We start from the raw sequence: 25470 nt of genomic DNA, 5'->3' as shown, positions 1-25470 counted from the left end.
GCAAAACAAAGCAACAAAACAAAAACAAAAAACCAATGACAAAAATAAAGAAAAACCAGTAAATAGTTCAAAGTCTGATTGTTGACCTTTAGGAGTGTTTTCAGGTCGAATCTGATGGGGTGCCACACCCTGTCCCCAAAGTCTATTTTTGGTATTCCCTGGGGACTTTCATCCTCTGTTCCCCTTGCTGTTCTGTTGCACTCCCCTTAGTGTTTTGCCTTGGTGTGGTGGGGTCAGATCAGGCGCAATTCCAGCACAGTGTCTCCAGTGTTGTCCCCTGTAGGGCTGTGAGTCAGTGAGGGATGTCGTGTGTCCTTGTGGGGCTGGTCATATGTTCTTCTCTGGGCATTGGCTGCTCAAGGTTTGGTGGGCCAGGGATATTGTCCTCAAGGTTTGGTGGGCCAGGCTGTGCTCCACTCTCTCTTCCTCCCCCTTCATTTACTGCTGTGTTCGCTCATCAGGCATGGTCCTCTCCCTGTGGTGTAGCTTCAGTGTTGTCCTCTGAAGTAAATTCTTCTGGGGGTGGGGGAACTGTCCACGTAGTTGGGATTGGGGCCGGCCCCTCAGACCTCTCTATTGATTTCCTGCTTCATGCCGGTATGTTGCATTCACATCTTGGAGCACCGGGTTGAAGTCTGGTCCCTCTTTCCCTGTGGAGATATAAACAATACCTTCCCCTTGAGTGGGTTAGTGCCCTGTTCCCCTGCTACCCATGTCTTCTTTTATAATACTTGTTTACCCCAGACTCTATAGGGTGTGGCTCTGCTCTACTTCCTTTGGATGGGGAAGCTATTTTTGAACTTTTTAGATTACATTATTTTGAAATTTACATAATTTAGCAAAATAAATTTTTGTAAAATAATCTTCTCCTATTAAAGTAGCTGAAAGCCAGAAATTTGGATAACCATCGTTGTTGGACAAGGGGATATATCTACACCTATACTTGTACATATACAAAAATATACACGCAAATAAAAATTTAGAAAATATATCTGGGCAATTTCTGATATTTAAGACTAAAAACTGTGGCAGTCATAAACATGGTGATGCTTCTGCACAGATAAACATGTCTGCATTTTTTTGCATGAAGTAATGTATGGATGGTTATCATCTGGATAACCTATAATTTATTTTATGACATTGATTTATATTTGGTTGAAGCCAAGTGAGAACCATTTAAATCATGGTGGAACTCTAATGTTAGGGATTTGGAGTGTTGATTAGGAAATAGAACCTTGGTTAGGGTGGCCTTTTGGCTTTCTCAAACCAAATGACATATTTCTCTTGCATAATGAGTTCTGACCTTTTTGACAGTGTACAATTGAGCTCATCTAGAAGCATAGTATTAAAAAGGATCAGAATTTAATACAGCAGGATTTCACTTCCAAATTACATACTGCCTGATTGCTAAGCGGTCCAAATGTTAGCCAGCAATATGTGAGATAGATAAGTCTATGCCATCTTAGAAATAAAACACATGAACATTTTTAAAACCCATATTTTCAGACATTTAATTTTAAAAGTCCTGGGGAAATATTATTTCAAGTAATGAAATATTATTTTAAAGAAATATTACTTCATTAGCATTGTAGTTTTCAGAAGATATAGCACATGGGGTCTTAAAGGCTTGAAGGTAAACAAGCAGCCATCTAGTTCAGAAGCAACAAAGCCCATAGGGCAGAAGCACACCAGCCTGTGTGACCACAAGGTGTTGAAGGGATCAGGTATCAGGTATCAAGTATCAAAGAACAAAAATCATATCATTGTAAATGAGGGTGAGTGCAGAATGGAGACCCAAAGCCCATCTGTAGGTAATGGGACACCCCCTTACAGAATGGTCGCAGGGAGGAGATGAGTCAGTCAGGGTGCAGTGTAGCAATGATGAAACAGAACTTTCCTCTATTTCTTAAATGCTTCCTTCCCCCTGTCCCCACTATCATGATACCAGTTCTACCTTACAAATCTGGAGACACCAGAGGATGTACACTGGTACAGATAAGAAACGGAAATACAGGGAATCCAGGACAGATGATCCCTTCAGTACCAGTGGTTAGGGTGGTGATACCGGATGGTGGAGGGAAGGTGGGGTAGAAAGGTGGAACCGATTATAAGGGGGATGGACAACAGAAAAGTAGATTAAGGGAGGGAGATATTGGACAGTGGAAGACATGACAAAAATAACACTAATTTATAAATTATCAAGGGTTCATGAGGGAGAGGGGAGTGGGTAGGAAGGGGGAAAAATGAAGAGTTGATACCAAGCAAATGTTTTGAGAATGATGAGGGCAACAAATGTACAAATGTTCTTGACATACAATGGATGGATGTATGGATTGTGATAACAGGTGTATGAGCCCCCAATAAAATGATTTGAAAAAAATATAATTCAAACACTACTGCAAACTTCCATGGAAAATATAATTTTATCTAAGTAAACAACATCCCAGATGTATGTATACATGAAGGCACTTCAAAAGTTCATGGAAACATGGGATTAAAAAATAATGAAAATTTTCCATGAACTTTGTGAAGCTCTCTCCTATATTGTAAGGTAGGATTCTCAAAGGAACACTTAGAGCAATCCCTCCATACGATGAAAACTGGTACAGATAGGAACTGAAAATACAGGAAATCCAGGGCGGATGAGCCCTACAGGACCAGTGGTGTGAGTGGCGAAACAGGGAGGGTAAAGGGAGAGTGGGTAGGAAAGAGGGAACCGATTACAAGGAGCTATATGTGACCTCCTCCCTGGGGGACAGACAACCGAAAAGTGGGTGAAGGGAGACGTCGGACAGGGCAAGATATGACAAAATGCCCATTTATAAACTATCAAGGGCTCATGAGGGAGGGGGGAGCGGGGAGGGAGGGGAAAAATGAGGACCTGATGTCAGGGGTTTAAGTGGAGAGAAAATGTTTTGAGAAACGATGTACAAATGCGCTTTACACAATTGATGTGTGTATGGATTGCGATAACAGTTGTATGAGCCCCTAATAAAATGTTTTAAAAACAAACAAACAAAAAAAAACCACGATGAAACCCAAGTAGGAAACAGCTCACTCTCTGGTTCCCTTCAGGTGCTCTGAGTGCAGGAAATTGTAATTCTGATACAATTTCAAGTTTAAACTCATTAAACAGTTTTGCGTTTAAATAGATGGATCAAATATTCTTAATACACATTATTATTAAAATTGAGGATAACTTGAACTTCACCTCTTGACAGAAATTCAGGCTTAAATGTTTGCAAGAACAATTCACTGTATGTATGTATACATATACTTTCACCACTCAGCTGTCAGTTTTAATATTGTGTTGGCTTGCATGTTGTTACAATGCCGGAAACTATGCCACCGGTATTTCAAATACCAGAAAGTCACCCTTGCTGGATGGTTTTCAGAGGTGCTCCCAAACAGCACAACATTTCTAGAAAAATGGATGCTTTTTAAATTATGGCATTGCCCAAATATATTACGTATAATACACATTTCCAGAAGAATCGACAAATTTGTGTTGGAAGAAGTACAACCGTATTCTTCGTAAGTGAAGGAGGGACTTCATCTCATGTGCTTCAGATGTGTAATCAAGACAACATGTTTGACAAAGCAGAAGTCAGAGAAATAGAGCAAGAGCCACAACAAGATGGATTACTACCTGGGCTGCAATGATAGGCTGACGTGCTACAAATGGTGGTGAGGACGGTGCACTTTGAGCATTGTTTCGTGTCTAGATCATAGGGGTTTATTGCAGATTGAGTCATCTTTGGTCAGAACAGACTCTCTGGCACCCAGTGGCAAAACAAAGGCATACAAGGAGGCTTCAGAAAGTTCACAGAAGAATTTCATTATTTTTGTATTCCATACTTTCCTCCAATATTCTCATACAGACACGTCAAAAACTGAAAATTGAACTCACTGCCATTGAATCAATTCTGATGAACAGCCATACTATATAGAGTTTCTGAGGCTAAAATCTTTTGGGGAGGAAATAGCTTCCTTTCCTCCCACTGCGCTACCAGTGTTTCATACATGTACATGTATAATAGATACGCATTTAAGAATATATAATCATATGTTTATATAAAATATTAAACACATATACAGATATATTATTTTCCAAGATATTTAAAATTTAAACCTAGATTCTTTAGAGGTTTATAGTTTATACACACACATATATACATATCTATGTATGTGTTATTAGTCCATAATATTGATTATATATGTAAATGTATATATTTCATATATACAAAGCATACTATATATAGTACACTCTCTCTCTCTTTATGAGGGTACCCCAATAAAACCAGAATTGTGCTAGGAAGAGTGGGGCAGACTGGAGCGGAGCTTTCATAGTTCGCATTTTTCCCACTAAGCGAGCATTGAGCAACTCTTCTGAGTTAGTGTGCCCAGTGACATAGCCTGAGAAGGTTCTCTCTGGTCACAGTAAAATTTTTGCAAAAGCAGTTTCACTTGAACCTCATTTTTTGTGATGGCTGATGTAAGAGAATAATGTGGGCTTGTTAAATTTTGTTGCCTGCCCAGGAAAAATGTCACAGAAACTGCTGTGATGTTGAACACAGCTTACAAGGACAGTGTTATCAGAAAAACACAAGTGTATGAGTGGTTTTCTCATTTCAAACAAGGTAAAATATCAATTGGTGACAAACCTCATTCTGGATGTCTGTCAATGTCCCAAATGAATGAAAATGTTGACTCATAGTGCATTTGGAGTTCATTCTACCAGGTCAGACTGTTAATCAAGCTTTCTATATAGAGGTTCTGAAAAGATAGCAAAGCAACATGCCACAAAACCTAATTTGTCGCAAGTGAGGGACAGGTTTTGCACCTGCTCATACAGCCATCACAGTGCACCAGCTTTTGGCAAAAACCAAACAACTGCATGCGTTTCTTGCCCCACCCACATTACTCACCTGACCTCGCTCTGTGCAATTTCTTTTTGTTTCTGAGAAATAAGAGGGACAGGAAAAGTCGGTGATTTGATGACATAGAAGAGGTGAAGAAAAAAACGAGGGAGGTGCTGTCAGCCAGCCAAGCAGAAGAGTCTGAAAAATCCTTCCAAGACTGGAATAGTAGATTTGACAAATGTATTGTGATGGAGAGTATGCATAGGGTTGTTTTGTAAAAAAAATTTTAAATACATAGCTTTGAAAAAAAATTGTTTATTTGTGGAGGGGTACCCTCTTATATCATACAAGTTCTGATCCTTAATAAAGACCTATGTTTATAATTATAAGAAATAAACAATAAACATTGTAATAAAGTTAGTAATAGGTCCTTCAGTAAATAAAGGAAACATAGAGGTATGTTTACATTACTGGTGAAAAAGTAGGGTGTTATTCAAGATAACACTGTTACATGTAGATCATGATGAACAAGGATGTGACAAATATAAGATAAAATTGAATTACTAGACATATACAAGCAGAGTATATATCTTTGCTGAAGTTTTTGACTCTCTGTTGCAGTTCAAGTAGAACCTTGAAGAGTATTACGTAGTAGCATGTATAGGTTGGTAATTCAGAGAAGTTCTATAATGATGGGTGAAAAAAACCTAGAAATTTGAATGCCACTGAGGCAACTTTTGCCGTGAAGTGAACATAACAAAAGGGATGCATATTTGTAGATAGACAGTAGAGGTAAAGTAAGAGTGGAGCAATGGATACAAACAGTAAGCGAAGGGAACAATTTGGGAGTGAGGCAGGTTAGTTCTGCAATTATTACAGATTATTCCTGTAATCTTTCTGGAGTTTTTTCATCCTTCTAGATTATTATGAGTACAAACCCGTCTCCATATTAACATCACTGAGGGCTCTAATATAGGTGTCCTTGCTAGTCATTTGATGTCCACATTTATTTCAACATCAAAATATCTGAGGGATAGGACATGATCCTTTCAAGATTAGATAGTTAAATTGGTACTGATGCAGAATGAGGTCATCATAATTTCCAGGGAAAATATACTGCTTCTTTATTCACGGGTAAAATTAACAGTTAAAATTAACCAACATAAGGCTATTCCCTACAGTGTGGAGATTAAAGATGTCCCAAAATGTCCAACGTCTTCAAAATGCTATTCTACTTTATTATTTTACCCCCAGTATGCACCTTCATATCCCAGGTTTCCAGAATTCATTGCCATGCATCACAACAATGGACCTGTTAATTATGCAAATAAATAGTTAATAAAAGCTTCATTAAACCTTCTAATGCAAAAAGTAAAATACTATTTATGGATAGAGTGTATATGGTATTACTGAAGTCATTCTATTTTAGTTAGAGGGTATATGGTATTATAGACATTTCTAATTTAGTTAGGATCATTTGAGTTGTATTCTCTGGAGAAGTAATATTTGAACAGACACTTTAATAAAGCGGATGGAGGTAATCTGTAAAGGAGGCAGTGATTGTGTAATTACTAAGGCAGACAATTTCTTAGCATGATTGAGTAATAGCAAGGCTCATGGAGCTAGGAGTGGTTCAGAAAAACGTGTGAAGAGAAGGTGAGGAAGTATATATTGGATAAAGTCAATAAGGCTCAGTTTTGAGGACTGTATAAACCATGAAATAGATTTAGATTTTTGTGTGTGTGTGTGTGTGTGTAGGAATATTATTGCAACGTTTCAAGCCTGGGTTGATTTTATGTTATCTACAGGTATAAAATATCATGGTGGCTATTGTGAGGGGCAAATATAGTAAACAGATTGTATTTGGTTGTAAAAAACATGGGTTAGTTCCTATGTTTATGATCTGTAAGATTCCTTGTGATATCCATTACAATCTATATTAAATATATTAATAAAAGTTTTCTTTTTCTTCTCCCTTTGTGGAGGTTATCTTGTAAAGTTCTTATATTTATTTTTTCCCCTCAGCATATGCAAGTGTAAGAATATATAGGTAAAGATGTAAGTTATCTGTTGTTAGAGTGGTAATTATCCACTGATGGGATTTTAAAGAATATTTTTATTGTTAAACTCTTTTCCTTATATGACAATTTTTTCGCCATTTTTATAAGAAATTTATAGTTAGCTTTTAATTTTTCAATTATTAAATATTTTTTCTAATTCTTTATCTGTGTGTGTTATATGTACATGTACATACAAGAAAGCTTCAAAATTATGTCCACCACGTTTTAATTCCATTTTCTATAAATTTTCAAAGCTCCCTCACACATACATGTTATTTAACTTCTTTTAGAATAATAAAAAATTGTATTTGCCAAGTATCATCTAGCTGAAATTCCTGTGTCTGTACTAAATGTAGGTTCTTCTTTGCAAATTGCCATTGAGCAATTAGTATCATTAAAATAATAATTACACCTGCATTTGGCTAATTTAAGGAATAATTGCCCAATTTCAGCCACAATTAGTCACTTGGCTCTACTTTCCAGGCACAATTTCATTGTCACAAGAAACAAATAAACAGACCCCCAAAATATGTGGCAGTTGCTCCTTTTTGCCTGCTAATGAATCTGCCATCTAAATATACTTTCTTCACTTGACTAATTCAACAAAGTGCTTAAAGCACCCCAGGGAATCTCATGAGACTGCTGCAAGGAAAATAACTCCCCCGTGATTGAAGTTTTTTACGGTAGTGTCTATAGTCCACTTAAATGGATCCATGAGGCAGACTTATGTTCTCAGGATATGCAATCTGCTAATCCGGTCTCCCAAGCAATGAGGGAGAGAGACTGCCTAGTGCCCAAGAACCATATATCACCCCTTAGTGGAACATCTTAAAAATTACTTGAGAGAGAATGTCCCTCAGCTGAGGTCAGTTTCTCAAAATGGGAGGAAAGGAAAAGACCACTAAATTCCTGCCGTTGTTCTACAGTCGCCCCAAATCAACAGGTACTCCTATAAACGTGATTACCAAATCTTACTGGAAATTCAAGTCAAGAGGGGTGGAGGCATGTCTGTCTTGGAGAAGCGAATCATACTTCTGTTGGTGGGTGTGCTGGGTGGGGCAACCTGCCATTTGGAAAAAAATTAAATAGACTTCAAAGGGTGAATAAGCCCAATATTACATTCTCAATTAGATACATTTGGTCTAGTTTCTATCCAGCCTTTGGTATCCCAGGTCACATGCTACAGTCAACTGGGACTTCAGGTTCTGTCCTTTTGAGGCACACTACACCCTTCAGAGGCCATTCCAGAAGGATAGGATAGGATTTGGAAACCTAGCTAAGTGAATTAGATTGTACTTTAAACACAACTCCAGCATATTTAAGCAACTAAAATACTCCCTTGTATTTAAAGTTGTAATGCCCTAGTATGAGGAGAAGCAGATGACCACTATCCCAAGGTTATGGAATTGATGGTTGTTGGATTTTGGTTCAGATCTCTTGCTTTGAGGATGCCAAATGAATGATGGTCTGGTACTACTATATATTTACTATTTTCATGCTCACTTTGCTTTTTTTTTTAAGACATGTGTCTACAAGCATGGTTTTGCTTTTGTGAATGAGTGCTACTGAGAATATGGCCTTGTTTCCAACTCTCGGTGTGTAAATAGTGTCCAGTTTCTTAAACTTTTGATATGTGCAAGTCAACAATTCATGTATTGGGGTCTAAGAGTTAACATACACATGTGTAATTTATACAGTGTTTTAAACTCTACACCATTGCCTAAAATAATCATCTACCACTTGTCTTCAGTTTGTCAGATGTAGTAGTCACCTAATCTGGTGTCAATTTAAGGATTAAGATTGTAAGGGTGGAGTCTAGGCTGTCAATCTGGAGATAGCCAATGAGACTTCTGTGTGGGCATGGCCTTCTCCTGAGAATTCTGGGAAATCTGGTACTTCCTCCTTGGAGGCAGAAGACATCTCTCTCTCTCTCTGCTACTACCTGGGAGACATTGCAGAAGACAAGCCACATGGATCCAACCAGACCTCGGAAGTCGGAGAAGCCACAGAGAGGCCCCTGCCAGCACTGAGATGCTTACACTGGACCCAAAGACTTTCTACCCACTGACTTGTGATTGTCCTGCATTTGGCTTTTCGCATGCATTTTGTGAGTCTAAGGGGGACTTTATGGATTGGTATCGGACATATGAGCTAATAACAGATAATGTTTAGCTGTCAGAAATAATAGTGTCGAGTGTATTAAAGGCTTGTCATTAAGCAGCCATCTAAATGAGGCATCAGTTAGGTCCAAACAGAAGAAGCAAACCTGTACTGTGTGATCAAAGAATTGTAAATAATAAAACCCAAGACCAGAAAACAGACCAGGATTGGAGCTAAAATTCTGAACACCCGATTTGTAGAAGGCTATGGATGACAGTGGAAGCCCAAAATCCATTTGCAAATTCCCCACGTGGATTAAGTCTCTGTTGCATCCCCAGTGATCCTAGTCCAGGCATGTGAATACCCTTGCTATGAGACAGAGAACATTGTAAAGTTAGATATGCCAGATAGAGTTACTATTTTATCTCTCTTTTGACTCGTTTTAAATTTATTCCAATTAAAAAAAGCATTTTATTGGGTGCTCTTACAGCTCTTATAACAATCCACCCATCCATCCATCCATCCATCGTGTCAAGCACCTTTATACCATCATCATTTTCAAAATATTTTCTTTCTACTCGAGCCCATCATATCAGCTCATTTCCCCCTTCCCCCACCCTCCCTTCCTCATGAACCCTTGATAATTTACAAATTATGTTTTTCATGTCTTAACTGACCACTGTCTCCCTTCACCCACTTTTCTGTTGTCTGTCCCTATGCGAGGGGGGTATATGTTGATAACTGTGATCAGGTCCCCCTTTCTCCCCCCATGCCTTCCATTTCCCCTCCTGGGATTGTTACTCTCATTTTGGGTCCTGAAGGGTTTATCTGTCCTGGATTCCCTGTGTTGTGAGCTCTTACCTGTACCAGGAAACATGCTCTGGTCTAGCCAGATTTGTAAAATAGAATTAGGGTCATGGTAGATGGGTAGGGAGAGAGGAAGCATTAAAGAGCTAGAGGAGAATTGTACGTTTCATCGGTGCTATACTGCACCCTGACTGGCTCATTTCTTCCTTATGACCCTTCTGTAAGAGGATGTCCTATTTTCTACAGATGGGTTTTGGTTCTCCACTCTGCCCTCCCCCTCATTCACACAGATATGATTTTTTGTTTTGGTTCTTTGATGCCTGATAACTGAAATTTTATTCCAATTTTTAACTTTCTGCTTTCATTACTATTGAGATTTTTTTTCTGTTTAATTTTTTTTTATTGTTGGCAAGTTTCCTTTATTTCTTGTATTTGTTTTTTATGTTTTCTGTATCGGAAATCCAAGATAAGTAAATCTATGGAGACAATAACTGGATTAATAATTACCTAGAGGCATGGCAGGGGAGTTTGAAGGGAAAAGGGAAACAAACCACAATGACTAGAAGAAAGAAGAAAATATTCTAAAATTGCTATCAGTGTTGATTGCACAACTCTTCTTAATATGATTGAACTAATGAATTGTATATATGTGAACTATATGCTAATAAAACTGTTTAAGTAAATTAATAGTATATTCAAAAAAATAGAGCCTCAATGGAGCAATGACTGCATGTTCTACTGCTAACTGAAAGACTGGTGGTTCGAACCCATTAGTGAGTTCACAAGAGAATATACTGGATCTTAGCGGTCTGCTGCCATGAATATTATTACTTTAGAAATCCAATAGGACAATTCTATTTTGTCATAAAGAGTTACTATTAGTCAAAATTTGACTTGACAGCACGCAACAACAATTCATTGAAAAAGAAAACACTTCCGTGAGTCTGTTACATTGTGGACTGGAAAATGTTAATAATTCATTTAATTCTGATAATATTAACATAGCCTGTGTATAACAAAGTCTGTTTATGTAGCCTCATCATCAAGACAAAGAACTGGAGATTACAACAACCGGTGCTTAAAGAGATCTTTGGGCTCATGGAATCATAAACTAAATGGCAATATTGAACCTGCGTCTCATGTTCCTGGGCTTGTTTTAATAAAAATCCCAACAGAGCCCTGGTTCACTATGATTATACACTCAACTACTAACGGAAAGTTGGCAGTTCAAATTCAGGTGCCATTATTTCAGGAGAAAAGACCTGGGCAGGTTCGGTAAAAATTACAGCCTCGGAAATACTGTGGAGAAGGCTCATTCTGTCCTACCGGGTGGGAGTCAATTGTGATTGACTCCATGGCACACCACAGCATAGATCCCCAGGGCTCCTTCTCTTTCTTCTCCTTATACTTCCCTTTTTATTCCCTTTCTCCTTCTTAGAGCTCTCAGGGTAGAGATAATACCTCAGTCGTTGGCTCCACGTCAGAAAGAATTCACGCCGATGCCTGGTTTGTGATCCAAGTGAGCTTTATGAGAGTTAGAAGAAGTTTCAGGTTTACACAGACACCCGCAGGGCCCCTCACCCGGTGCTGCCTGCTAGAAGCTGCTCAGAAAGTCCCATGGTCAGCTCCGGGATCCTCCCTTTTTCAGTTTTTCCATGGGGAGGTGTGGTGGATGGCTCTGGTCGACCCCATTGGCTGAATTGAATTCGCCTAGTCTAGGTGGACCAATCCAGGTGCAGCATCCACCATCCAGGTGTACCTCCCCTTCCTGGTCGGAAACCTGAACCTCTGAGCATGCACAGTGCACCACTCCTTCCTGGGCCTGTGACTCGGACCTCTGAGCATGAGTAATGAATGCCCCAGTCCCTAAGCTAAAATACCTAACACTTCTTCTTCTTCCCCTTCCTCATCCTCCTCTTCCTCTTCTTCTTCTTGAGACATTCCTCATTAATGAATATTTTAATATCACAATAAAATATAGTATATTGCCTTCAAATTGATCACTATTGATAGAGACCCTATAGGGCAAAATAGAACTGCTCCTTTAGGATTCTGAGACTACGAATCATATAGGAGCAGAAGGCCTCATCTAATTCCTATGGATCACTTGGTAGTTTTGAACTGATGACCTTGTGGTTCACAGGCCAATACATATCCCACTAGGCCACTGGGGCTCCTTTCCTATTACAATAACCTGTACAGAATAATTTCTTTAGTTGTCCAATGCATTTGCCTTTCACATTAAAAAATGAAAATGACTACCTGGTTCTAAACTTAGTGAACTAAGAAGGGAGTAGAAATGTTTATTTCCTTAATTAAAGGGTTTTTGTTTGTTTGTTTGTTTAATACTAAGGGAGAATGATGCGATTACTTACTCCTGTAAAAACTTACGGTCTCAGAACCCACAGGTGCAGTTCTACCCTGTCTTCTAGGGTCTCTATGAGTTGGCATAAACTCAATGGCAGTGACTTTTTTGTGTATTATTTTTAACAACTAAAATACAAATATTACTTTTATAGGTTTATATTAAGTGTTAAATATGAAACGACATATTTAATTGTGTCATTTAAAATAATATTCACATGTATTCTATGTAGAAACATTGTTATATCTATTTTCATGTAACTATAACAGATATTTTTATTCTTAAGATGAATAACTGGAGGAAATGTTTTATTGTGAATTGTGTCTTCCATTTTTTCACAGACTGTATGATGCTGTTATCAAGGAATTGATATCTCCTGAAAATGTACTTAAAATATGTGGGATGAAGTCTCCCTATCTTCATTCCTAAGGAGCCTTCTGGTTGTTCTTCTTCCAACACAGAAATGTTTGTCCTTCTGGCAACCCACAGTCTTTTCAATATTCTTTGCCAAAACCATAATTCAAATGCAGCCATTATTCTGCAGTCTTCCTTAGTCAACTTTCACATCCATACGTTGTTCTTATTGCGGTTACGTGCCGTTTAGCTGGTTCTGACTCAGAGTGACCTACATCTACAACAGAAGGAAACAAGGTCCAGCCCTGCACCATCCTCACAATAGTTGTTTTGTTTGATCTTATTGATGGAGTGTCTGGCTCAATCCATCTCATTGAAGGGCTTCCTCTTTTTCACTAACCCTCTAGTTTATCAAGCATAATGTCCTACTCAAGGGCCTGGCCCTTCCTATAACATGCCCAAAGTGCATGAACATGAGATGGAGTGTTACCATCCTTGGCTCAGAGAAACATGCTAGCTGTACTTCTTACAACACAAATTTATTTATTTTCTCAGTGGGATGTCCAATATTCTTCACCAACACCATAATGTAAAGGTATCAAAATTATTTTCTAATCTTTTTTGTTCATTGACCAGTTTTCACATGCATATGAAGCATATTAAGTACCACAGCGTTAGTCGGGAGCATAGTTTTCAAAATTGCATTTTTTCTTCTTAACATTTTATAGAATGTCTAAAACAGGTTTTTCCAATGCAAAATGTTGTTTTATTTCTTGACTGTTGCTTCCATGGATATTGACTCTATATTCAATATTCAAGAAAAATCGAATCTTTGACAATTTCAATCTTTTCTATGCTTCTCATGATGTGGTTCATTGGTTTAGTGGTTAAGTATTTTTGTTTACTTTATATTGAGCTGTAATCCATACGGAAGTCTTCTGTCTCTCATTAGTAAATGCTTCAAGTCAACTTGACTTTCGGTCAACACGATTGTGAGATCTACATAACATGGATTATTAATGGGTCTTCTTCTAATCCGATGCCTTCACTTCTGTATGTAGTCCATATTCTCAGATTATTTGTTCTGCATCTAAATTCAATAAACATGGGGAAAGAATGCAAACCTAATCCACCCTTTTCCTGATTTTAAGCCATTCTGTATCTGCCTTGTTCTAGCTGAATGACTGCTCTTGGTCTTTGTATAGGTTGCACATGAGCACAATGAAGTGTTCTGAAATTCCTGTTTTTCACAATGTTACCCATAATTCATCATGATCCACACTCTTGAGTGCTTTTGTATAGTCAATAAAACACAAGCACACATCTTCCTAGGGTCTCCTGCTTTCAATCAGGAGCCATTTAATGTGAGCAATGGTATATCTCTGATCACATCCTCCTCTGAATCGACTTGAATTTATAGCAAATCCTTGCTGATGCATTTCTGCATCTGTTTTAAAAATATCTACAGAAAAGTTATACTGATAGTTCTACTCTGTCCTATAGGGTCATTGTGAGTCAGAGTTGCCTCAAGAGCCGTGAATTGAGTGTTATTAATTATGTTTCTTGGTAATGTACGTATTCTGGTGATTATCTTTCTTTGGAATGGTCACAAATATGAATTTCTTCCAGTTTGTCAGCTGAATAGATGTCTTAAAATGTTCTTGGCATACTTGGCGTACATGTTACCAGTGCTGCATTAACTTTTTGTAATATTTCAGTTTGCACTCCAGTTTCTGAAATCTTATTTTCACCAGTATCTTCAGTGCAGCTGAGACTTGTTTATTCAATACCATAGGTTCTTAATCATATACTTCCTGAAATGATTGAATGTCAATCAATTCTTTTTGTTAAAGTGATTCTGTATTCCTTCCACCACTTTTATTAAATCATTTTATTGGGAGCTCGTACAGATATTACAGCTATTATAACAATCTATAATTCAATTAGATCAAGAATAATTGTAAAATTTCTGCCACCACCATCTTCTTTTCTTTTTAAAAAAAATATAAACCATTTTATTGAGGGATGATGCGTATCTTACTCCATCCAATGTATCCGTTCACTTACAATTCTATTATTTGTTACCTTCAAGTGTTATACAGTGATCATTGCTATTGTTTCCCACTTCCCCCACCCCTCTTCCCTGTACCCCGAGGGAATCCTTACTCCTGTTACTATTTCTGAAGTGTTTATCTATCTTTGATTTCATGCACTGAATGATCTTAATTGTACAAATGAACATAAGCAGGTATACCAAAATTAATGAGGTAAAACTAAGACCATAATAGTAAGTGGGGAGGGGGGTGATATTAAAGACCTAGAGGGTAGTTATGTGTTTCATCCGTGCTATACTGCACCCTGGATATATCATCCCTTCTGTGTGGCCTGTCTATGAGGGACTGCTCAATTAGCTTACAGGTGTGCTTTGAGTCTCGGCTTTGTCTATGCTCCTTCATGTCAATATGATTGTTTGTTTTGAAATTCTGATACCCATCCCCTTCAGTACCTTATGATCACACCAGCTGGGGTGCTTCTTCCATGTGGGCTTTGTTGCTTTCCTGCTACATGGCTGCTTGTTTAACTTCAAGCCTTTAAGAACCCATCAGCTTTCTTCACTACATTTTCTTATGCACCCATTTTGTCTTCAGAGATGTGTATCATACATTGCCACATTATAGAACAAACTGTTCTTGTACTGAGGTAAGATTGACATAGAGGCCCCAAAGTCCATCTGCTTCCTTATCATATATATATCTTTATGCTCCTTACATTGTTCAGTATTTTCCTATAGAATCCCCCAATATTTCAAGTATGTGCTTGAAGTTTTTCTTCTGTTCTATTCATCTGAGAAGAGGTGAATTCTTTTCTTTTGGTTTTCTGACTCCATGATTTTGGAAATTCCATTATAAAACTTTATCTTCTCAACCTGTCCTTTGAAATTTTCTGCTCAACACTTTTCCTTCAATGTCTCTTTCAGTCACGTAGCTTCTCAACATTCAAGGACAAGTTACAGAGTCTCTCCTAAAATCCATTTTATTGTCTTATTCGTTCTTTTCTTTTTAATTATTTTTTGCTTTCTTAATATAGGGCATTCTTGATGCCATTCACAACTCCTCTTCAAATCAATATTGTTCAATGGATCAAGCCAGTTCTTGAGATAATCTCTAAGTTTAAGTAGGACATACCCATGGTTATAGTTTGGCTCTCATGGACTTGTTGTTTTCATTTTCCTCACCTTCAACCTGAACTTGCTTATGGGTAATTGATGGTTTGTTCCACATCCAATCTCCTCACATTATTTTGCCAGATAATATTGGGTTTTTCTATGGTCTCTTTCCACAAAGATAAAAGTTTGATTCCTGTGTATTTTATCTGTCCTAGCCTTCATTTATATTCCCTATCTACGTTGTTGAAAAAAAAGGTATTTACACTGAAGTAATATTACAAAATTCTATCATGCTTCATGTCTATCATTAAGGCCACATATTCCAATTACCAATTTTTCCTCTTTGCTTCCAAATTTTGCATTCCAATCACAAGTAATTATTAATGCATTTTGATTGTATATTGATCAGTTTTAGAAGTTAGTAGAATTCTTTAGTTTACTAATGATCGGCTTTATCGGTTGGTGAATCAAAAAAAAAATCCAAAGAAGAGAGCATCTCTAAATACCCTTACACCTTTACCCATGAGTTAGGAAAAATTGTGTCTAGTATTTTTTATTATTGCGTGTTTTTTCTTTACATTTGAAATGTATAATTTTCTTTATGTATTTTGATATTGTTATTGAGGATATACACAGAAAAATAGACACTAATTCAAGTCTCTACATGTCCCATTTAGTGACAGTGATAATGATGTTGATAGAGCAAAATTTTGAGGACCTTCATTTGCTGATGTGGTAGGACTCTAAATGAAAAGACACAGCTGCAGCTACCCATTTATAATTAAAACATAGAATGTATGATGATCCTAAAATATTTGGAAGTTATAAAAATGAAATGTAATGCATAGAAACTAAGACATTCAGCTTTTGTGAACCGATATTGACTAATATTGGTCATTTTGAATTAAACAGTCTTATGGCTTACTTTCTTGGGAATGACCAATTTAACTGGAATGGTGTTGCGTTCATTCTCAAAAAGAACTTTCAAGGTCTCGCTTGAATTACAGTGCTATTGTGAGAAGATAATATCTATATGTCTACAAGGAAGGCTATTTATTACAATTGTTATTCATATTTACACACCCATTATTAAAGCCAGCAATGAAGGAATTGGAGAACCCTACCAACTCCTTCAGTCTGAAATTGATCAAACACACAACCAAGGTGAATTGATGATTATTGATCAGTTGAATTGGAAAATGGGAAACAAAGAGAAAGGATCAGTAGTTTGAAAGTGTGGCCTTGGAGATCGAAATGAAGCTGGAGTGCACATAAGAAGATTTGACAACATCAAAAAATTCTTCATTGCAAATATATTTATCAACAACAACAAAAATGATTATGCATGTGGACCTGGCCAGATATAATACCTTGGGATCAAATTGACCACATCTGTGGAAAGAGATTATGAAGAACCTCAATATCACTTCCCTAAATAAGGCCAGTGTCCAATTGTGGAATATACCATCAATTGCTCCTATGCAAGTTCAAGTTGAAGCTGGAGAAATATGACCTTGGGTATATTTCACCTGAATTTAAAGACCATCACAAGAACAGATTTGACACATTGAACATTTATGGCTGGAGACCAGTTGACTTGTAGGATGACATCAAGAACAGCAAGACATCAAAAGTATTATTCATAAGAAAACAAGATAAATGTCAGATGAGACTCTAAAATTTGCCCTGGAATTAAGTTAAAGGAAATGGAAGTATGACAAAGTAAATGATCCAAACAGAAATTTCAAAGGGCAGCTTGAGAAGACAAAGTGAAGTATTGCAATCAACTATGAAAAAACCTTGCCTTAGAAAACTAAAAAGGGAGAACACATTATAGCAGAAGAATTCATGCATTTGAATTATGGTTTGGGGAACAAGGCCGAAAGTTCCGCGGACTGACAGGAGAGCAACAAATCTGTCTCGGGAAAATCTAAAACTAGAATTCTTCTTAGAAGCAAGGATGATGAGACTTCATCTCTATGCTTTGGAGATGTTATCAAGAGAGACCAGTCCCCAAAGAAAGATATCATGCACGGTAAAATAGACGGTTGTTGACAAAGAGGAAGACCCTCATAGAGATGGATCGACACAAATACTGCAACAATGGGCTCAGTATTACAACAATTGTTAGGATGGCACAGGATTGGACAGTGTTTTGTTCTCTTGTACTTATGGTCATCGTATGTCTAAGCTGACAATTAAGAAAAAAACTAACTTTGGTTGATTTTGAGAAGACTTGAGGGATTTTTGTTTGCTTGCTTGTTTTGTTGTTTAAATATTATCTCAGGGCAATAGTTTTAGGGGCTCATCCAAGGATGTTTGTAAAGTCTTAGCAAATCTGAAATTCTGTTCTGTATCTTCCTATTTTTTAATCAGAATTGTTCTGCGAGAACTTTGATCAAAATGTTTAGTAATGGCAGTCAATTATCATATGATTCTTCTCGACTCATGGGAAAGGAGGCAGTTGCTCATGAATGCACTAAGCCATACATACCACGTCCTCTTCCTATCCGTCTCCCTCCTCTGCTGATTAATATAAACAGAGATTAATTGTTGTGTCTTGGATTGGTTACTTGCAAACTTTCAAGCGCCCAGGCACTAGGATGCATAACAGAAGCACTGAGTGGGTTAGTAGGCCAAATAACTGGACATTGTCTTGAAGAAAATTAAAATAATTAGTGATTTATTTTAAAATATAGCTCTCCTTTGATCCTTGAAATATCTGTCTTGGAACTGATGCACATATACAATTCTCCAAAAGAGCATGTAGCTGAGATTTCCTACTACAATTAACTCATGTCATATTTTCCTTGATCCCACCTCAGTCTCTATGGAATTTTTCTTACTTGCTGTATTGATCAGAGCAAACATAATCTTTCCTGAAGAAACCTCCAGATAGCTCTGAGAATCATCTCACAAAACTAAATCCTGTTATCTGGTTAGTTAATACAGACATCCTGAGACTAGCCAAATACTTAAAGAATGTTTATATTCTGTCGGCTTGCTGATGGTCAATAATCGCATTCCATGATTATCCTGAAATGTGACTTGATATAAAACATATGTATGTGACTTTCCCAGTGTTTGAATTCCAAAGTGATAAGTTTATAATCTCTGTGTATTCTTATTTCAGATGGGAATTCATCAAGATTAGGCTGCATTGCTGTCAGTCTCTCCACTGATGTCACCTTTTAATAAGCTTCTCTTTTTCTTTTATCTAGGAATGAGTGCATTAGCCTTGCTGCTCTAGTATGAACACTTATTAGAAATAACAAGCATCATTTTTAGGCAAATTATCTTTGTCAGTTTATCTAGATCATCGTTTGTTTCAGAATTGAATTTTAAAAACCAATTTCTTCAAAGGGCAGTGAATTGGGTGAGTTATTCCCCCTCCATAGACTCCACAAATCTGTATTCCAGGAATATTAAAACTGGCTCTCAGTATGTCATGTTAATTAAAAAATTAGAATATGTGCATGCTAGTAATGCAAAGATATGTTCTTTTATATATAAAATATTAAATATAAAATGCATATACATAAATATATATTCAGCTATATAATATATAAATGTATATATAAATATATATTCACATATATGACCTCAAAATGCTATTTACTGGAGTAGTTTTTATATAATTTTGTTATTATAAAATTTCAGGCTAGATAAATATAGAAATATCTGAGGATCCTAGGTTGTACAATGAATGGCGAAATGCATGTCAGTTTGAACCTACTTATAGCTTTGCAGAAAGCCAATGGTCTACTCGCACAAATATTACAGCTTAGAAAACCCTCTGGGGTAACTTTTCTCTGTCTTAGATGGTTGCTATGAGTCGGAAATGATAGCATACAACAACATCTATATAAATACATGTCTATACTCAGATCTACTAATTAGATTTAAAATGTCATACAATAGTGCTTAATCTTTAAATGCCTCCATCCTCTGTCAGTGTTGGAGAATACATCATTCTAAGAACAGAAAGAAATTTACAGTCACTGGTCATTCTCTATAATGTTGGTTTAACAGCTTATTACTTACTATAAGTCCAGCAATATTACAGAGTAGATATTTCATTTCTTCTGTTAAATTTGTTTATGTCCCTACCCCAAGCCAGTCCTGGGGCTTTGGGGCTCGGCTGAAGGGGTGTCCCTCTGGGACATGGGGGCACAGTGAATGGTGGGACCCTTTGCTGGGCATGCCTGCACAGTAGGGTATGCTGGGCCCCTCTAGGGTTTCCCATATGGGCTCTAATCAATTTCTTCCCTTTGGTAAAAAAAAAAAATGTTTACCTAGAACTGAGTTCAAAATTTCAAAATACTCTCCTGAATCTATTTTTTTCAAAGCTTAATCCTAATTTTATTTAACAGACTTATAATTTATCTCACGTTTTAGTCGTGGACTGTTGAAGTCCAGTGTGTGGACCAAACTTCTTTGGTTTCAGTGGGAATGAGGACCTGGAGCCTGCAGTTGCCTCTGTCATCTTTCTGTGTGCAATTATGCTTAAACGCAGCATAATAACTAGAGAGGGACAGAATCGTGCTTGTTAAACGCAGTCCCACTTAACTATCAAAGAACAGAGTAGAAAAGAAAAGTGTATTGTCAGCCCTGGAGATATTTTCAGACAATCACAACAATCTGCATTACAATAGTTCCTCCTGTGGCAAAGAGGGCTACAATAACATCCACACACAGCAGTTCCATGAGAACTACTGGGATTTGATGCATTAAATGAGAACATCTGTTTCTATCACCAAAGTTAGCAGAGTGCTGTTAATTACTTGCCTTCAACTATTTTCAGTATCTGTAAATACATCTCCAGCATTTGGAAAAGTAATTCTAATTATTTAATTAATTCCAGCATCTGATGAGTCCGTATCATGTGTACATGTACACATGCGTATTGTATCATGTGGTTTCTTCTGTCTTGTACTAACACATGTACAGAATGAATATGCAAAAACCAGCTACTCTTTAGCATTCTCTCATGTTCATGTTAATTGCTGTTTTCATATATACATGTATATATATATATGTATCCGTGCACACATATAATAATAATATATATTTGAGTAGGTAAATTATTATTTTCACTCATGAAACAAGCATTGATTAAATAATAAAAACACCTAGATCTTTCAAATATCTGTCTTCCTTTTCTAAAGGACGGAGAGTTTTCTGTGTTTAAATATAAGGAGAATGTAACATCAGATATTTATAAAAATATATTTTTCATGTTCAGATATATCTTTTTTGTGCTAGGCCTGTGTCACTATTGACCTCTATTTAACTCTGACAGAGTAACATGTATCCCTTAGTAGCTGGAAAACCATATGGGGGACAGTAGAATTCTCAAATATTTCAGAATCACTGATGTTTACTTGAACTAACTTAGGAAAATAGAGTCTTGGTGGAGGATGAATGTATTTCTTCTAAGAAAGAGGGGATAGGAGGCCATTTGAATAAATATGGCCAACCTTTGCAATTTGTGAACTTTCCATTTAGAGTTTGACTTACATAACTCAGCTCTCAAACACATTTGCTCTGTCTTTTGAACATTCAGAATTCTGTGGGGATGAAAAAGGATGGGTCTATGTTGGCTCACACAGCAACATTATGACAGAAATGAGCCATTTGTTTGGACATAATAAGAACTATTTAGAGAAGAGCGTCTGGAAAAAACTCAAATATATTTGACCGTCTTCAAAAATCATCATCTTGGTTCAGAGCACCAAAACTTAAAACTTTTTAAAAACTCAAGTGATACGTAAATCTAACAAGATGCCATCACATCATGCAGAATTGACACCACACTCCATGGATCCTGAGTTCACAGGTAGCTACCCTCCCTGGACAGGAATCAAAAAGGTCCTGCTATCAGGCTTACGTCAGATGATTTCCCTTCTATACCTTTGGCTGTTCTTTTGAAATCTGAACCAAGCTTTCCTATAAAGATCATTTTAAGTGTGATCTTGATGTCAGTCTCAGAATAAATATCACCAATCTTCAAATAATTTGAGACAACAAACAGAAAGTAAAGACGAAGGACAAACTATGACCTTTATTTCTGTCTGACGTAAGCTGACAGGTAAAGAAGCCGCTGTCTTCACGACAGTTCCCTGCTTTAACACAGAACCCTAATGCATCAGCCTTACTCATCCAGCTTTGGGTTAATGAATGACTGGCCTTTAACAACAACAATAAGGTCAAATAATTCAAAAAGGTTGAGCAGACATTTCCCCACAGAAGATACTCAAATAGTCAAAAAGTGCAGTAAACCACATGCAGTCATCATCGTAGTTGACATTGGGAGGTGCTGTTGAGTTGATTCTGACTGAAAACCCTCTTTACCGTACAGGGTTTCCTAGACTGTAACCTTGATGCCAACAGACCGCCAGGCCTTTTCTCCTATGGAACTTTTGGGTGTGCTCGAACCATCAACCCTTTGGTTAAGAGCCAACCCTTCAACTATTGCCTTGCTAGGACACCTGCATTAACCTTTAGAAAGGTGCAAAGGAAAATATGCATGAGATAGCAACTCATCCTCATTATAATGGCAATAATAAAAGACAGGAAACAGTAGGAGTTTTCAGCAGGTTGTGAAGAAACTTGAAACCTCATTCCTTGCTGATAGAGATTTAACTATTTTTCCCTGGAAACAGCAGGACTAGTCAATGAAACGTTGACAGTAGAATGGTTTATTTTAAGACCCAGCAGCGTCAATCCTAGGTACAGTGAAGGCTGAAATAGGAAGAGAAACCTGTACACCATAGTTTTTGCAACAGTAACTAAAAGGTGGAAACTATCAAAATGTTCCACTGCAGATGAAGCACTATTCAGGCGTGAAGAGAAGTGAAGTTCTGCTGACACATGCCACAACATGGATGAACCTTGAAAACATGCTGAGTGAAATACCATATATACACGAGTATAAGCCGACCCACATATCAGCCGAGGCACCTGATTATACCACAAAAACTGCATTAAAAATGTCCTGAAAACTCAGCTTATACATGAGTATATACAGTATGTCATTTTCAAAAGGATAAATATTGTATGCTCTCAATTAAATAACAAATATTTACCCACTAAGAACTCCCTACGATCTAGAAAATGCCTGTTAATGTATTGATACCTGTGTTAGACAGGCTTTTCTAGCGAAACAAAACCAGAATTCTAATAGTTGTGTATATATTTATACAGATAGATAGATATATAACATAAGAAATAAACGGTTAATTAAATTATAAAGCAGTACAAATGGCTCAATGCAACTCACTCCCGTGAGACAGTTGTGAGACACTGGCAGTCCTTCAAGTCTTGAGGGCCACCGGGTAGTCCTCTGTAGAGCAATTCAGGCTATCCAGGCACAGGCACCAAACAGCAAGGCAGGTCACCAACAGTCAGCCAGATGACAGTGTCCGACAGTCCCCAGCTCAAGTGATGGAAATTCCAATGGTGTGGCGAAGCAGGTCTTGAAGGAACCTCAACTTACAGCGACACAGTCCATGGGGTTAGGTGTCCCACAGGTAGTGTAGCTTGCAAACTGAGGCACAGAACAAGCAAGGCAGCCACACACTGGTCTGATGATCAAAGAGCAAGAGACAAGAAAGGCGAGGCTCATCGAGCCCTTTATCTCTCTGCCCTTCAATTAATCCCACATGTGTTTATCGGCCAGGTTGGCACAATAAATGAACTACCTCAATACCACTGTTGTTGAAACGTCTTAAGCAAAATGAGAACAATACAGTTGCAAGGTTAGGTCAGACTCCATCTGATTGATTGGCATACCATCCGTTAGGGTTTGCCCAATTTAAAGACCTTTGTGGAAAGTATCTAGGAGTGTCCCACAAAGCTTCCCCCTAAATCCCTGGCTCATTCCCAAACCACAGGTGAAGTTTTCACAATACCCAGCCCCAAGTCCCCAATATGCTATGCTTATAAGACCCCTACACACACAATCCCACCCCCACCTGCCTTTTTATTCATTCTGCCTGTCCCCTTTAAATGACCACTAAGAATTAAGCGCTCAAAAAATTCCAAGCATCCTAAAATACATAAACCAGAAACAACTCACTGAAGTTAACAGTTCACAGGAACAAAGAGGGAGAAAGGGGAGCATGTAAAAGGAGCTCCCACGCCCTACAAGATTCTATCACGGTTCAAGGGGAGCACACAGGCTGTTGTGGATGCTGACAATCTTATCTGAGATACCTGCACTGGACCTTCTTGATGCAGGAGACAGAGAGCTGTGGCACCAGACTTGAGAGATATGAGAAATAGTGCAAAGAAATGGTGGCAACAGAAGCAGGCTGTAGACCCAGGAGCATGAAGCAGAGTGGTGGTCTACTTAGCCCAAGGACAGAGAAATTGCGTGACTTTGGGCAATAGGCTTGCTGGCTGAGTGGGGTGCACCAAGGTACTGATTGCCTTGGCACTGATTTTTTGAGCAATATCACAGGGTCATGGAGCCTGGACACTCCTGTAAGCACAGCTGAGAGGTTGCCTTAATGGAACAGCTGTATCCTGACAGTTCCTGAATCCGCATGGTAACCTGGAACTTTCCTAATGAACTCCATTACTGTGAGTCTCATCGGTGAGTTCTGTGTGGCCACTGCAATGAATTACCCAGAAGCAGAGATTCTGGTGCCTTTATAGGGGCCAGAATTGACACCAGGAGGATATAAATTCAGAGGGTGGGGAATGTGTAACTGCCACGTCTAGGAATCAGCTGTGGGTGGCTTATGCAGAGAATGAGTCTCTTCCCATTGTGAAGTTAAAGGTCAATGATGCACACATTTTTGCAGCCATGACTCCACCATTGTGTGGCGTCCTCTATTTTGTGGTCTGATGTAATTATCCTCCATTTTGTGATGGTGGTAAATCCTAACCTTTGTATGTTAATGAAGCCGGAGACTCAAGTCCCTCTCTTATTCAAGTCCCATCTTTACTCCAGCTACTGCCCTTACTCATGCCACACCCTTGCTTGAGCCAAGCCCTTTGAACTTCAAGAAAATCACTGCCATCGGGTCAATGCCAATTCCCATAGGTAAAAGGAGAGAGAAATGAGCAGGAGGGGCGGGACTTAATGACAGAGAGTCCCCTAGGTTATGGAAGCCTTACTTATGGAAATTCCTATTTGTCTTTTAATATTATGTAAATTTGTCCCCACTTGAAAATAATTGAATCAACCCCTCTGCTCCACCAGTTCTTCACAAAATCAGTGTCACTTGCTGCAGGGGCAGCTCTTAAATAATTGAAAAGTCTTTCATTGCACTAAGTAAGGCAGAAGAAGAAGCAAACGCACCCATTCAGACCTACTTACAAATTCTTAATCACACATTGAGGACCAGATATTGTTCATACCCCAGGGTCTGTCTGCTGTGGTACTAAAAACTTCCTCCAGAGCCAACAGAGAAATTATTTTCCAGGAGTCAACATTCTCCTCGAGCCACCTCTCAGAATTCCAGCTTTCTAAACGGTGGGAAGACAAAGTTCTATTTGTTAACAGCATTGGATAACAGATGGAGGAAACGATGAAAGCAAACACAGGGCATGAAGCTCAGGGCTGTGTGCACGAAGAACTGGGTGACGCTGATGTGATTGTACATATGGGGCTCAAGATAATGGAGCATAAAGGTTTAATTTTTAAAAACGAAACAAGCAAACAGACAAAAATACACCCAGCTGTGATGGCACCATGGCTTACAGCCTAGCCTTATATGAAAGAAAGCAAAGAGAGGAATTTATTCC

Source organism: Echinops telfairi, unplaced genomic scaffold (assembly GCF_000313985.2).
Source record: "Echinops telfairi isolate 266 unplaced genomic scaffold, ASM31398v2 ScPeMD7_2010;HRSCAF=2546, whole genome shotgun sequence".
NCBI lineage: Eukaryota > Metazoa > Chordata > Mammalia > Afrosoricida > Tenrecidae > Echinops > Echinops telfairi.
Note: the sequence above shows the minus strand (reverse complement) of the source record.